Raw genomic sequence first — 16,256 nt, forward strand, 5'->3', positions numbered from 1 at the left:
AACAGCACACTTCACAAAAAAAGTTCTATCCTATAAGGACAGTATCAGTCATTCGAGACTAGAATTGGTCAAGTCAAACAAATCCATGGGTGTAACAAATTCTAAGGAAATGAAACGGAAGGATCAGTTACACTCAGCTGTAGATAAAGCGGGTTTCAAACTTCGGTTCACTGGTAGGGTATTCAGGAAACGCAACCAATCTACAAAGGCTACTAGTTGCAAAACATTCATGGGACCCATCCAAGAATATTGTTCAAGTAAATGGGACACACACTAAGTATGACTATCAAGGATGTATTTAAGAAAAGGGCACAACATATGGTTACAGGTTTATTTGACGACGGGAAAGCGTCAAGAAAGTGCTGAAACGGCTTAAATGGCAGAGACGCTTGGTGTTTACCCCGCGAAAGCCTGCTTGCCAAGATTCGAGAACCAGCATCAAGTGATTAACTTTCCAGCAGCTATTCTTATCGCAGTGCATACACGAATAGAACCCAAAATAAGCAGTACAGTGGGAAGCACACTCCACCACGTACTTGACAGTGGTTTGCAGAGTATACACGTAGATGCTGAAGTACTACTCTCGGCTAGTGGAGCCTGGTGGATGTGACGTTTGGGGGCTGCGTGCACTTGCAGGTACGAGGCTCCTCTAGGTAAAATTTCTGTGTCAGCTGACCGCTAGTGTTCTAGGATACGGCTCTGCTCAGTTTACGCAACAAGGCTGATGTAACCCGACTTACTGGTAATACGACGCTGCCGTGTTTATGGTAGAATACATACTGTGGAAGGAAATATTTTGACCTGGTTAGCAAGTAGATACAAAACATTTTCTTTTGACCGGATGGCATGCCGTAGTCCGTATAAAAGCCTACGTTCCCACAACATCATTTCTTCAGATACGTTATTCATATACAAACGTCATTACCATAACATCATAATTATTATTGGTTCAAATGGCTCTGAGCACTATGGGACTTAACATCTGTGGTCATCAGTCCCCTAGAACTTTGAACTACTTAAACCTAACTAACCTAAGGACATCACACACATCCATGCCCGAGGCAGGATTCGAACCTGCGACCGTAGCGGCCACGCGTTCCAAACTAAAGCGCCTAGAACCGCACGGCCACACAGGCCGGCTAATATTTATTATTCATGTTCAGTTTTTCGACTCGTTTAGTAGCAACCTTAATCTCCTAACATCTTGCATAGATAGATGTTTATTTTTTCAGATACCTTGTTGTATCTTGGGTGGGCATAACAGTAATTCGAAGACTCGAAAGCAGAGGACAGACCAGGGTAGCGGGGCACGCTACAGCATATCAGTAGACCGTACTATAACTGAATAATCAGTAACTGAGAAACAGTTATGTAGAAGATAACAAGCGTTTCTAAATTCTGAATATTCTGTCAGCTCAACATTAAACCATCTTTCTACACTGAAGCGCCAAAGACACTGGTATAGGCATGCTTATTCAAACACAGAGATACGTAAATAGGCAGGCGCTGCGATCGGCATATATAAGACAACAAGTATCTGCCGCTGTAATGGCACGTTATCAAGATTTAAGTGAGTTTGAACGTGCTCTTACAGTGAGCGCACTAGCGACGAGACACAGCATCTCCGAGGTAGCTATGAAGTGAGGATTTTCCCGTACGACCATTTCACAAGTGTGCCGTGAATATCAGGAATCCTGTGAAACATCAAATCTACGGCATCCCTGCGGCCGGAAAAAATCCTGCAAGAACGGGACCAACGACGACTGAAAAAAATCGTTCAACGTGACAGAAGTCAGCCCTTCCGAAAATTGCTGCAGATTTCAATGCTGGCCCATCAATAAGTGTGAGCGTGCGAACCATTCAACGAAACATCATCCATTTGGGCTTTCGTAGCCGAAGGTCCACTCGTGTACCCTTGATGACTGCACGACACGAAGCTTTACGCCTCCCCTAGACCCATCAACATCTGCATTGGACTTTGATGACTGGAAACTTGTTGCCTGGTCGGACGTGTCTCGTTTCAAATAGAGCTGATGGCCGTGTACGGGAATGGAGACAACCTCATGACTCCATGGACCTTGCATCAGCAGGGGACTGTTCAAGATGGTGGAGGCTGTATAATGGTGTGGAGCATTTACAATGGGACCCCTGATATGACTCTGAGAGGTGACACGTCCTGTCTGATCACCTACATCCATTCGTGTCCATTGCGCATTCCGACTGACTTGGCCAATTTCAGCAGGAAAATGCCCCCCCCCCCCCCCCAGACACGTCCAGAATTGCTACAGAGTGGCTCCAGAAATACTCTTGTGAGTTTAAACACTTCCGCTGGCCACCGAACTCCCCAGATATGAACATTATTCAGCATGTCTGGGATGCCCTGCAACGTGCTGTTCAGAAGAGATCTCCACCCTCTAGTTCTCTCACGGATTTATGGACAGCCCTGCAGAATTCATGGTGTCATTTATCTACAGCACTACTTCAGACAATAATCGAGTAGATGCCACATCATGTTACGGCACTTCTGCGTTCTCGCGGAGACCCTACACGACATTAGGCAGATGTACCAGTTTCTTTGGCTCTTCAGTGTAGCTGCACTGGTTCTTGTAGACCTAAATAACTGTGACGTCGGCAGCCGCTGTTCCGTGGAAATGAATTGTCGAACGGAGGAGACTATCTGTCCCCAGCGCGCTTTCGTCGGTGTCGTTTACACCAGCGCCGGAGAGATGGTGTCGTGACGCCTTCCTGGACAGGCGTCTGATTTGCTGCCACTCTGGCGGCATACACCGGGGTTTGCATTTACTGACGTTCGCACTGGCGCACGAGTGGTGTCTTACCATAACACCAAATAACTACCATTCGCAGAACTATTAGCAACATTATTGTCTTTCTGTGATCGTCATCTGCTCGTCCAGTTACACCTCCTCCAGTACCAGTTTAATTGTTTCTGGATAAGCTGTTCTGAGGTACAAAAGCTACAAAAATCAAAGCTGAAGCTGGCAAAAATTCGTGGTTTACGCTACGAACGAGCCAGTATATTATAATATAGTACACTGACGAAAATGGGAAGTGTTACACAATGAAGCTTCAAGCCGATATTTCTCAAACTTTGTGATCATGTTAATGTTATAAAGGGTATTTGATGAATAAATTTTTATTCCATTCAGAGCCGAAGACTATCAGCATCGGTAGGAAGTGTGACTCCCGTGGGCTCGAATACACACTTTAATTCCTTGCGATGGAAAAGAAAAAAAATGAAGGCATTTGTTGCCATTGCTGAAGCATATGCGCTGTCAGTTCACGAAGTTTGCTGGAGGCTGGAGGTTGGTATCAAATTATATGTCTTCTCATGCCATCGAAGACACGTGCTCTGTGTCTGATGGATCAAGGGACTGGGCAGACCAGTCAATGACTTGTACTTTGCTCAAGGCGTTTCTGGTAGCAACAGCAGTGCAGGGTCTCGCATCATCTTTTGGGAATATGCCATGAAGGTTGTGACCACAGGGTTTACCATTCTTGTAATGTTGAGCATTCGTCATCCGTTCAACAACTGCCAAATTATTGGAGTAACCTAGTCATTGTTCCAAGAATTATAGAGGTATGAGTCGCTGTTTGCTGTTATCTTTCGGCCAGCCGAAGTGGCCGTGCGGTTAAAGGCGCTGCAGTCTGGAGCCGCAAGACCGCTATGGTCGCAGGTTCGAATCCTGCCTCGGGCATGGATGTTTGTGATGTCCTTAGGTTAGTTAGGTTTAACTAGTTCTAAGTTCTAGGGGACTAATGACCTCAGCAGTTGAGTCCCATAGTGCTCAGAGCCATTTGAACCATTTTTGTTATCTTTCACCATGACGTCTACAGACATGATGACTTCGATCTGACCGTTTCAAACGGAAGCGAGACTCATCAGTCAATAGCACCATCTAATGCCTCCTCCCCACCCCCTTCAAGGGCTCGGTTGACTGTACCCAAACCTATTGTAAATCCCACGCCACACTAATGTCGAGAGTCCATCGCGTCGCCAGTGTGCTGTAGCCATTGCACTAAAGGCAATTGTAAGTGCGATCTCTCTCTATGATAACATTATCTCTCTCCCGCCATCGTTTCGACCTTTCCAAAGTCTAAAAGGTGACAAGAAGCAGCACGTGCACATTCTATGTGCATGCTTTGTTGCGATCTCCACCTGCAAACGTAGACACGCCAAACAGTCTTCATGTACTCACCCAGCTTCATTTGTTGAAATGGCATTATCCTGTACTGAAAGTACCGAAAATCAGAACGCATGAAGTAGGTGTAGCGCCTTTCACCAGTAATCATTGTCCTAGGCAGTGACGGCTTCTGTGTAAGAGGACAAAAACACATGAACACCCTAACTTTAGACACACTGCGGATTTATTAGTTTTTTTTCTTTCTTGCATTTCGATTCCCCCCCCCCCCTCCCCCGAGAGCTGTGGGGAAGGGGTGGGGGCTGGCAGGGAAGTAATAGGTCGCTCTACAGCCTACAGAAAAGTTTAAAAACATAATCAGAATAGAAACAAACAATAAAAACAGGTGATAAAACGGTGACATTGTAAAAAAACTGTAAAATGGCCGCAAGTTGTGGAACTTAAAATATAAAATCACGACGTTGACGACGCGGATGAAACCACGCATTAAGTAGACAGGCACGATTAGAAAACAAGGGGATAGTCTGCTCTCTGTTCACACGAGATAAAAAGCACAACCAGCGACAGCATGGTGTATGTTTGCATCGCTGACAGAGGACGCACAAGTTCACTTTAAACAGCACTATAGAGGCGACATGGCAGCAGATGGGGGGGGGAGGGGGGGAAGGGGGAGAACCGGGACCGAAGAGGGGGAATAAAGGGGGAGAAGCGAGGAAAGGGAGAGGGAGCCGATGGAGGGAGAGGACATAGAAGAAAGGGGTCAGTTTATCCAGGTCCCATCTCCTTAAATTCCCACCTTTTTGCAGTTTCTTCAGTTTTAATCTACAGTTCATAACCAATAGATTGTGGTCATAGTCCACATCTGCCCCTGGAAATGTCTTACAATTTAAAACCTGGTTCCTAAATCTCTGTCTTACCATTATATAATCTATCTGATACCTTTTAGTATCTAGCCGGCCGCGGTAGCCGAGCTGTTCTAGGCGCTTCAGTCCGGAACCGCGCGACTAGTACGGTCGCAGGTTCGAATCCTGCCTCGGGCATGGATGTGTGTGATGTCCTTAGGTTAGTTAGGTTTAAGTAGTTCTAAGTTCTAGGGGACTGATGACCTCAGATGTTAAGTCCCATAGTACTCAGAGCCATTTGAACCAACCTTTTAGTATCTCCAGGATTCTTCCATGTATACAACCCTCTTTTATGATTCTTGAACCAAGTGTTAGCTACGATTAAGTTATGCTCTGTGCAAAATTCTACCAGACGGCTTCCTCTTTCATTTTTTAGCCCCAATCCATATTCACCCACTATGTTTCCTTCTCTCCATTTTCCTACTGGCGAATTCCAGTCACCTGTGACTATTAAATTTTCGTCTCTCTTCACTATCTGAATAATTTCTTTTATCTCATCATACATTTCATCAATTTCTTCATCATCTGCAGAGCTAGTTGGCATATAAACTTGTACTACTGTAATAGGCATGGGCTTTGTGTCTATCTTGGCCACAATAATGCGTTCACTGTGCTGTTTGTAGTAGCTAACCCGCACTCCTATTTTTTTATTCATTATTAATCCTACTCCTGTATTACCCCTATTTGATTTTGTATTTATAACGCTGTATTCACCTGACAAAAAGTCTTGTTCCTCCTGCCACCGAACTTCACTAATTCCCACTATATCTAACTTTAACCTATCCACTTCCCTTTTTAGATTTTCTAACCTACCTGCCCGATTAAGGGATCTGACATTCCACGCTCCGATCCGTAGAACGGAGCGATGCAAACAGACACCATGCTGTCGCTAGTTGTGCTTTTTATCTCGTGTGAACAGAGAGCAGACTGTCCCCTTGTTTTCTAATCGTGCCTGTCTACTTAATGTATGGTTTCATCCGCGTCGTCAACGTCGTGATTTTATATTTTAAGTTCCACAACTTGCGGCCAGTTTTCTTTCTGCTGATAATGATGTCCTCTTGAGTAGTCCCCGCCCGGAGATCCGAATGGGGGACTATTTTACCTCCTGAATATTTTACCCAAGAGGACGCCATCATCATTTAATCATACAGTAAAGCTGCATGTCCTCGGAAAAAATTACGGCTGTAGTTTCCCCTTGCTTTCCAGGGTTCGCAGTACCAGCACAGCAAGGCCGTTTTGGTTAATGTTACAAGGCCAGGTCAGTCAACCATCCAGACTGTTGCCCCTGCAACTACTGAAAAGGCTGCTGCCCCTCTTTAGGAACCACATGTTTGTCTGGCCTCTCAACAGATACCCGTCCGTTGTAGCTGCACCTACGGTACGGCCATCTGTATCGCTGAGGCACGCAAGCCTCCCCACCAAAGGCAAGGTCCATGGCTCATGGGGGGGGAAACGTAGATGCTGCAATCTGAAACATACGACACTTAAATCTACCGCATTACTGTTCCTCTAGACTCTGTGAAACTTGGCGTCAGGGTCACGAGCACATCTTCAGCTATGTACGTTTTAAGGAGCTTTTGCGCCTGCGCAACTCTCGTGACGTAATTTCTTTATGGGCCAAATACATACGTATTTGATAAACAATGTCCATGGTTCACAATGTGCGCAGCTAGCCCCTGAAGTTTACGTCTGTGCCACCAGATGGTAGCACACTGCGGCCGACTTTTATCCCCGTTCGCTCGGCAAAAATCCTGCTAGACGATAGCAATTCCTTAGAGACGCTAATTTACTCACTATATACTACAGTAAAATTAGATCGGACGTCAATATATGTTAACGTTGTACTGACACTAAACCTATTTTGTGGGTTTCCGAATGAGTTACAGTGTATTGAGTTACTAATTTTGTCATACAGTAATCCATTTGAGGCGCTGAGAAGCATAAGGGCCTGAAGCAGAGCACCGTCGATTGTGAGATCGTAGCATTTATTCATGCTTCCAAAATCTGTTGATCTTACGCTGAATCAGGTTTACCTGTGCTTTAATCCCACATTGTGTGTATGAAAACTCACGAAAAGCTGTATCACTGGTTTCTCTGATATCCATTTAAATGTGAGATCGACGGCTGCGTCCTCTAGGCCTTGTGGATTTCAGCGCCTCATTTGTATTCTAGTCAAGTGACCATGCTGGTTACTACTTGAATTTGATCATTTTCATAATCGGCATTTTGTGTTTGGAGCTGGTTGTTCACAGTTCGGGAATCGGCTTTCGTGTGCAGTGTAAACATGAACTATGTTTAATCTGTTTTTAATGCTAACAGAAAAGTAAAGCTGTAAGGCCGGGTCGTGAGTCGTGCTTGGGTAGTTCAGTCAGTAAAGTACTTGCCCGTGAAACGAAAAGGTCCCGAGTTCGAGTCTCGGTCTGGCACGCAGCTTTATTCTGCCAGTAAGTTTCATATCAGCACACACTCTGCTGCAGATTGAAAACTTATCCTGGGAATAGAAAAGTAAATTACCAGGAGAAGTTAGCCGGAAATGAACTAGGGCCTTTGACAACATATCCTTTGATTGGGAGAGTGACGAAATCAAATAAGCTTGACTACAAGCGAACATATAACAAGGAAGTGTACGGTTAGCACAAGCTGTTGTGTGGGTTCAGCGTAAGAATATCCGATTTTCAGCCCATAAGAAAATTCGTGAACTAATACATCTGTTAGGGATCTTGTACATTTGTGCGAAAAAATGGAAAAACACGAAACCTCCCATTTACACAAAAATGAGAAATGGAGAGCTTACCCATTATTTGGTTATTGCCCGAAACTGTACTTCATTATGCGCAAAACAACCAAATTAAAAAAAAAATTCTTTATTTTGTCAGATTAGTTACGCATCTTATTATTATTACTGGCGTTATTATTATTGGCAGTGGCAGTATTGTATAAACTTGTTAATACGCATAATTGTTATACAGCAGACGCTATTAATTTCACACTCTCACGTTTATCTGAATATAAAAATTTGTGAACACCTAGAATACTCACGAGTCGCCACTAGTCCTTGGTCTCAGTTTCGAACCTCGCCACTGCTTACATTTTGAGTAAAAATCGTAAGTAATCACGGCCGAAGACTTCCGGTATAATAAGTCACCGTCGTCCTGCCAACGGTATTGTGATGGAGGACGGAGGAGCGGGCAGAAATTCAGGACACTCTCTTGTACTTGGATTGGGAAACTGTCCCTTACAGGCGGAAGAATCAGCAATGATCAACGTCATGAGGAGGCAGAAGACCAAGGAAACCACTGCATTAAAGACACATGCTATGTGTCCACAGGACGTATGGCCTGTAATTGAAAAAGTGTCATGATGGTCTCTCCATTGGAAAAAGATTTCGCTCTCGTTCCCCATTAGCATTTCCGGGAGGGAACTGCCAAGTGCAACGTGACCATGAGAAAAAGATTGAATAACCAACGAAAGAATAACGTTCTGCAGGTGGGGGAATAGAATTTCAGAATTTCGAATGTGCTAGGAAAGCTAGAAAATCTGAACTGGAAAACGCAGAAGCTCAATTCACACATATTCGAGTTCAATGAAGTAAAATGGAAAGAAGTGAGTGATTTCTGGTCAGACAAGTGTAGAGTAATATCAACAGCAGCAGAAAATGGTATAACGGGAGTAGGATTCGTTACGTATAGGAAGGTAAGTAAGGCAGAGAGTGAGTTACTATGGACAGTTCAGTGATGGTGTTGTTCTCATCAGAATCAACAGCAAACCAACGCCGACAACAATATTTCAGGAATACATGCCGAAGTTGCAAGTCTAAGATGAAGAGATAGAGAAAGTATACGAAGATACTGAATTCGTAATTCAGTACTTAAAGGGAGACGAAAATCTAATAGCATGGGGAGACCGGAATGCGGTTGTAGAGGAGGAAGTAGAAGAAAGAGTTGTGCGGGAATAAGGGCTTCGTATTAGCAATGATAGAGATCAAAGACTAATTGAATTCCGCATTAAATATCAGTTGGTAACAGCGAATACTCTGTTCAAGAATCACAGCAGGAGGACGTATACGTGAGAAAGGCCTGGAGATACGGGAAGATTCCATTTAGATTACGTCATGGTCAGGCAAAGACTCCGAAATCAGACACCCAGGAACAGATTAAACACTCAGACCACAATTTAATGATGATAAAGAAAGGCTGAAGTTTAAGAGATCGGTCAGGAAGAATCAATACGCAAAGAATTGGGATACGGACTAAGGAATGAAGAAATACGCTTGAAGTTCTCTGAGGGTATAGATAATGCGGCACTGAATAGCTCAGTAGGCAGTAGGCAGTTGAAGAAGAGTTGTCATCACTAAAAAGAGCAATCACAGGAGTTAGTGAGAAAAACTGAGGCACAAGGAAGGTAACTGAGAAGAAAACATGGATAATAGAAGAAAAATTTAAGTTAATCGACGAAAGAAGGAATTTAAAAAACGATCAGGGAAATTCAGGAACACAGAAATAAAAGTCACTTAGTAATGAAATAGATAGGAAGTGCAGGGAAGCTAAGGCGAAATGGGTGCATGAAGGATGTGAAGATAACGAAAAAGAAATGATTGTTGGAAGATGGTTCAAATGGCTCTGAGCACTATGCGACTTAACTTCTGAGGTCATCAGTCGCCTTGAACTTAGAACTACCTAAACCTAACTAACCTAAGGACATCACACACATCCATGCCTGAGGCAGGAGTCGAACCTGCGACCGTAGCGGTCGCTCGGTTCCAGACTGTAGCGTCTAGGCCTCACGGCCACTCCGGCCGGCTTGTTGGAAGACTTTCTCAGCATACAGGAAATTAAAAACAACCTTCGGTGAACGAAAAGCAAGCGCGGTAACACTAAGAATGCAATGGGAACTCGAATGGTATTTGTAAGTGCAGAGGACGAAGCGGATACGTGGAAAGAGTACATTGAAGGCCTCTATGAGGGGGAAGCCTTGTCTGATGACGTGACGGAAGAAGAAATAGCGATCTACACCTACATCTACATCCATACTCGGCAAGCCACCTGACGGTGTGTGGCGGAGGGTGCCCTGAGTACTTCTATCGGTTCTCCCTTCTATTCCAGTCTCGTATTGTTCGTGGAAAGAAAGATTGTCGGTATGCCTCAGTGTGGGCTCTAATCTCTCTGATTTTATCCTCGTGGTCTCTTTGCGAGATATACGTAGGAGGGAGCAATATACTGCTTGACTCCTCGCTGAAGGCATGTTCTCGAAACTTCAACAAAAGCCCGTACCGAGCTACTGAGCGTCTCTCCTGCAGAGTCTTCCACTGGAGTTTATCTATCATCTCCGTAACGCTTTCGCTATTACTAAATGATCCTGTAACGAAGCGCGCTGCTCTCCGTTGGATCTTCTCTCTCTCTTCTATCAACCCTATCTGGTAAGGATCCCGCACTGGTGAGCAGTATTCAAGCAGTGGGCGAACACGTGTACTGTAACCTACTTCCTTCGTTTTCAGATTGCATTTCCTTAGGATTCTTCCAAATAATCTTTGTCTGGCATCTGCTTTACCGAGGATCAACTTTATATGATCATTCCATTTTAATCACTCCTAATGCCTACTCCCAGATAATTTATGGAATTAACTGCTTCCAGTTGCTGACCTGCTATATTGTAGCTAAATGATAAGGGATCTTTCTTTCTATGTATTCGCAGCACATTACACTTGTCTACATTGAGATTCAATTGCCATTCCCTGCACCATGCGTCAATTCGCTGCAGAGCCTTCTGCATTTCAGTACCATTTTCCATTGTTACAACCTCTCGATATACCACAGCATCATCCGCAAAAAGCCTCAGTGAACTTCCGATGTTATCCACAAGGTCATTTATGTATACTGTGAACAGCAATGTTCCTACGACACTCCCCTGCGGCACACTTGAAATCACTCTTACTTCGGAAGACTTCTCTCCATGAAGAATGACATGCTGCGTCCTGTTATCTATGAACTCTTCAATCCAATCACACAATTGGTCTGATAGTCCATATGCTCTTACTTTCTTCATTAAACGCCTGTGGGGAACTGTATCGAACGCCTTGCGGAAGTCAAGAAACACAGCATGTACCTGGGAAACCGTGTCTGTGGCCCTCTGAGTCTCGTGGACGAATAGCGCGATCTCGGTTTCACACGATCGTCTTTTTCGAAACCCATGCTGATTCCTAGAGAGTAGATTTCTAGTCTCCAGAAAAGTCATTATACTCGAACATAATACGTGTTCCAAAATTCTATAACTGATCGACGTTAGAGATATGGTTCAAATGGCTCTGAGCACTATGCGACTTAACTTCTGAGGTCATCAGTCGCCTAGAACTTAGAACTACTTAAACCTAACTAACCTATGGACATCACACACATCCATGCCCGAGGCAGGATTGGAACCTGCGACCGTAGCGGTCGCTCGGTTCCAGACTGTACCGCCTAGAACCGCACGGCCACTCCGGCCGGCTAGAGATATGGGTATATAGTTCTGCACATCTGTTCGACGTCCCTTCTTGAAAACGGGGATGACCTGTGCCCTTTTCCAACCCTTTGGAACGCTTCGCTCTAGAGACCTACGGTACACTGCTGCTAGAAGGGGCGCAAGTTCCTTCCTGTACTCTGTGTAAAATCGAACTGGTATCCCATCAGGTCCAGCGGCCTTTCCTCTTTTGAGCGATTTTAATTGTTTCTCTATCCCTCTGTCGTGTGTTTCGATATCTACCATTTTGTCATCCGTCCGACAATCTAGAGAAGGAACTACAGTGCATTCTTCCTCTGTGAAACAGCTTTGGAAAAAGACATTTTGTATTTCGGCCTTTGCTGTGTCAACCTCTGTTTCAGTACCATTTAGGTCACAGAGTGTCTGGACATTTTGTTTTGATCCATCTACCGCTTTGACATAGGACCAAAATTTCTTAGGATTTTCTGCAAAGTCAGTACATAGAACTGTACTTTCGAATTCATTGAACGCCTCTCGCATAGCCCTCCTCACACTACATTTCGCTTCCCGTAATTTTTGTTTGTCTGGAAGGCTTTGGCTATATTTACGTTTGCTGTGAAGTTCCCTTTGCTTTGGCAGCAGTTTTATAACTCTGTTGTTGTACCACGGTGGCTCTTTTCCATCTCTTACGATCTTGCTTGGCACATATTCATCTAATGCACATTGTACGATGGTTTTGAACTTTGTCCACTGATCCTCAACACTATCTGTACTTGAGACAAAACTTTCGTGTTGAGCCGTCAAGTACTCTGAAATCTGCTTTTTGTCACTTTGGCTAAACAGAAAGATCTTCCTACCTTTTTTAATATTTCTATTTTCGGCTGAAATTATCGATGCAGTAACCGCTTTATTATCACTGATTCCCTGTTCCGCGTTAACTGTTTCAAATAGTTCGGGTCTGTTTGTTACCAGAAGGTCTAATATATTATCGCCACGAGTTGGTTCTCTGTTTAACTGCTCAAGGTGGTTTTCAGATAATGCACTTAAAAAAAATTAACTGGATCCTTTGTCCCAGGCACCCGTTACAAACGGTTGAGCCTCCCAGTCTATATCCGGCAAAATAAGATCTCCACCAAAACTATAACATGGTGGGGAAATCTACTCGAAATATTTTCCAGATTTTCCTTCAGGTGCTCTGCCACAACAGCTGCTGAGCCAGGGGGCCTATAGAGACATCCAATTACCATGTTTGAGCCTGCTTTAACCGTGACCTTCACCCAAATTATTTCACATTTCGGATTTCTGTCAATTTCCTTCGACACTATTGCACTTTTTATCGCTATAAACACGCCTCCCCCTTCACTGTCCAGCCTGTATCTGCGGTATACATTTCAATCTAGAGGAATGACATAGGCGATCCAGTATTAGATGATTCAAATGGCTTTGAGCACTATGGGACTTAACATCTGAGGTCATCAGTCCCCTAGACTTAGAACTACTTAAACCTAACTAACCTAAGGACATCACACACATCCATTCCCGAGGAAGGATTCGAGCCTGCGAGCTTAGCAGCAGAGCGGTTCCGCACTGAAGCGCCTAGAACCGCTCGGTCCCAGCGCCCGGCCAGTATGAGAATCAGAAGACTTAAGATCGAATAAGGCAAGAAGAATAAACAACATTCTCTCAGAATTTCTAAAATCTTTGGGGGAGGTGGCAACAAAACGACTATTCATGTTGGTGTGTAGAATGTATGAGTCTGACGATGTACCATCGGGCTTTAGGAAAAATATCGTCCGGTCATTTCCGAAGACTGCAGGAGCTAACAAGTGCGAGAATTATCGTACAGCCAGCTTACTCTACTATTCACACTTAAGTTCCTGGCAGAGGGTTCATCGAACCATTTTAATACTACTTCTCTGCCATCGCGTGGGAAAAAGGAACACCTAAATCTTTCCGTTCGAGCTCTGATTTCTCTTATTTTATTATGATGATCAATTCTCCCTACGTAGGTGGTTGTCAACAAAATATTTTCGCATTCAGAAGAGAAAGCTGGCCATTGAAATTTCGTAAATAGATCTCACCGCAAAGAATACCGCCTTTGTTTCAGTGACTGCCACCCCAACTCGCGTATCATATCAGTGACACTCTCACCCCTATTGCGCGGTAACACGAAACGAGCTCCCCTTCTTTGCACTTCTTCGATGTCCTCCGTCAATCCTACCTAGTAAGTAAGGATCCCATACCGCGCAGAAATATTCCAGCAGAGGACGGCAAGTTTAATGTAGGCTGTCTCTTAAGTGAGTTTGTCGCATCTTCTATGTGGTCTGCCAACAGAGCGCAGTCTTTGTTTTGCCTTCCCCACAATATTATCCATGTGGTCTTTCCAATTTAAGTTGCTCGTAATTGTAATTGGTAAGTATTTAGTAGAGTTGACAGCCCTTAGATTTGTGCGATTTATCGTATACCCAAAATTTATGGGATTTCTTTTAGTACCCATGTGGATGACCTCGCACTTTTCTTTGTTTAGTCACAATTGCCATTTTTCACATCATACAGAAATTCTCTCTGGATCATATTGTAATTGGAATTGATCGTCTGATGATTTTACTAGACAGTAAGTTACAGCATCGTCCGCAAAAAATGTAAGGGGGCAGCTCGAACAATGGCTGTGGTAGTATTCACTAATTTTCCAAAAGGCAACACTTTGTTTGAGAGTCCATTGGAAGGTACAGAGAGAAGCTTGCGGGGAATAAAAACTTTGAGCGTATTTGATAGTGCACTACTCTCGAAATGTAGGCCTCTGTGTTCCGTGTCGCACATGTAATTTTAAATTCTTACGAATTTCAGAACTTTGTTTCCTTGTTCAAAGCTGAGGATTGTCAGAGACTTTTCTTGTACGTTAAAAAACAATCAGCTCCATACCCAGAAAATGATCATTGGCAGCAGCTTCTGGAATCCTGCATTGTCGTGATGGACAAGACTTACATATGAGGTGGTTTGGCGTTGCCTTCCTCCCACCTGTTTTCAATTGTTATGTGTGTAACTGTATAGTGTGGGCACCTGTGGTGAGTGCTTGTTCAGTGACAGTACTGAGTTGTGTTTGTGTTGTTATAGGTGAAGGGAACGGTGAAGGTGAAAATCAGGTGCCATCACTAGCCCATTCCCCTCGAACAGCACCAACGGGGCCGTCTAGCTTAACGCCACATCAGAGGGACAAATCGCTATAGACAGTGTTATATGTCTTCACTTCATGAGGCACTGGGGGGAGGTTCGGACATCGACCTAGGACACTGGTGAAGCGCCTGTGAGCAGAAATTGTAGGCTACAACAACCACTCCCCTTTCTACTCAAATATTATGAAGGACAATTTCTTACACTAGCAGGATTCTTACGGGCTACTTTCGATACGAAGGCCACTGCATATACGTGCGATAGCTATTTGAGCTACTGTAGCAGATCTTTTTTTCTTAGGAGGAAAAGCTTAATATGTTTACCACATGTTCATTTTGCAAATTGGGCGACAAAATGCAAACCGCAGTTGGAAGATGGTGTTACTTGCACGATCATGATCACGAGCACGAACTTTGTGGTCGTTTTCTGATGACTCACCAATCACACTGCATATCATCTCCACGTTTCGTGTTCAGGGAGAGTAAGTTGCGACTCTACGGAGACTGCAACTTGGCTACATTTGATCCGCCACTATTTTATTCATTCATCGAAATTAATCGGACCGTGCGAGCCAAAGTACTCTCGTTTATGAAACGAGTCAGTACATAGGAAGCTGTTTAAAGAAAGCTCATTAGAAAACTTGTCTACGTATATAAAAGGCAATCTCCTGACTGACTCACTCATCATCGCCCAGTTCAAACCGCTAACAACACAAACTTGAAATTCGGCGAGGGTGTCGAACTTACACTGTAGGTGTCGTTCAAGAAGGGATTTTTCGAGGATCCACTCCTAACTGTGTGAAATATGTGCATGAAAGGGGGTTTTGAAAATAAGTCATTTTTATGGCAATTTTGAGGCTAGAACTACTAAAATTTGAGTTTGTTCTCTCCTCACAAATAAAGAAATACTGGTTTCATTATTTTTGGAAATTTAACCACTATGGGGGAGAAAGCACTTTTTTTAGTAAATCATTATTAAATAATTACTAGACCATCTTTAAAGCTACATATGTGAAAACTGGTTAGAAACAAAGTAAATATGTGTTTCAGTGTGTTTTCGGTAATTCATCCACTAAGGATGTGAAATAGGGCACGAAGGTTTTTCGAAAATATTTCATTATGAAAGCATTATCAAAGCAAAATCAGTGAATCTATATATTCGGCTTCTCGCTTAGAAATGAGAAAAATTACGTGTTGCCGGCCGCGGTGCTCTAGCGGTTCTAGGCGCGCAGTCCGGAACCGCGCGACTGCTACGGTCGCAGGTTCGAATCCTGCCTCGGGCATGGATGTGTGTGATGTCCTTAGGTTAGTTAGGTTTAAGTAGTTCTAAGCTCTAGGGGACTGATGACCACAGTAGCTAAGTCCCATAGTGCTCAGAGCCATTTGCACCAATTACGTGTTTCACTGCTGTTGGGATTTAATACCAAACGTTGTGAAATAGAACTTGACTGATTCACTGACTAATCATCGCACAGTCCAAACCGCTACGGATAGAAACTTGAAATTTGGAGAGGCTGTTGACCTCATACTGTAGGGAACTGTTCGAAATTCGAACTCTAAGTGACAAA

The sequence above is a fragment of the Schistocerca piceifrons genome, chromosome 3 (assembly GCF_021461385.2).
Source record: "Schistocerca piceifrons isolate TAMUIC-IGC-003096 chromosome 3, iqSchPice1.1, whole genome shotgun sequence".
NCBI classification, from domain to species: Eukaryota; Metazoa; Arthropoda; class Insecta; order Orthoptera; family Acrididae; genus Schistocerca; species Schistocerca piceifrons.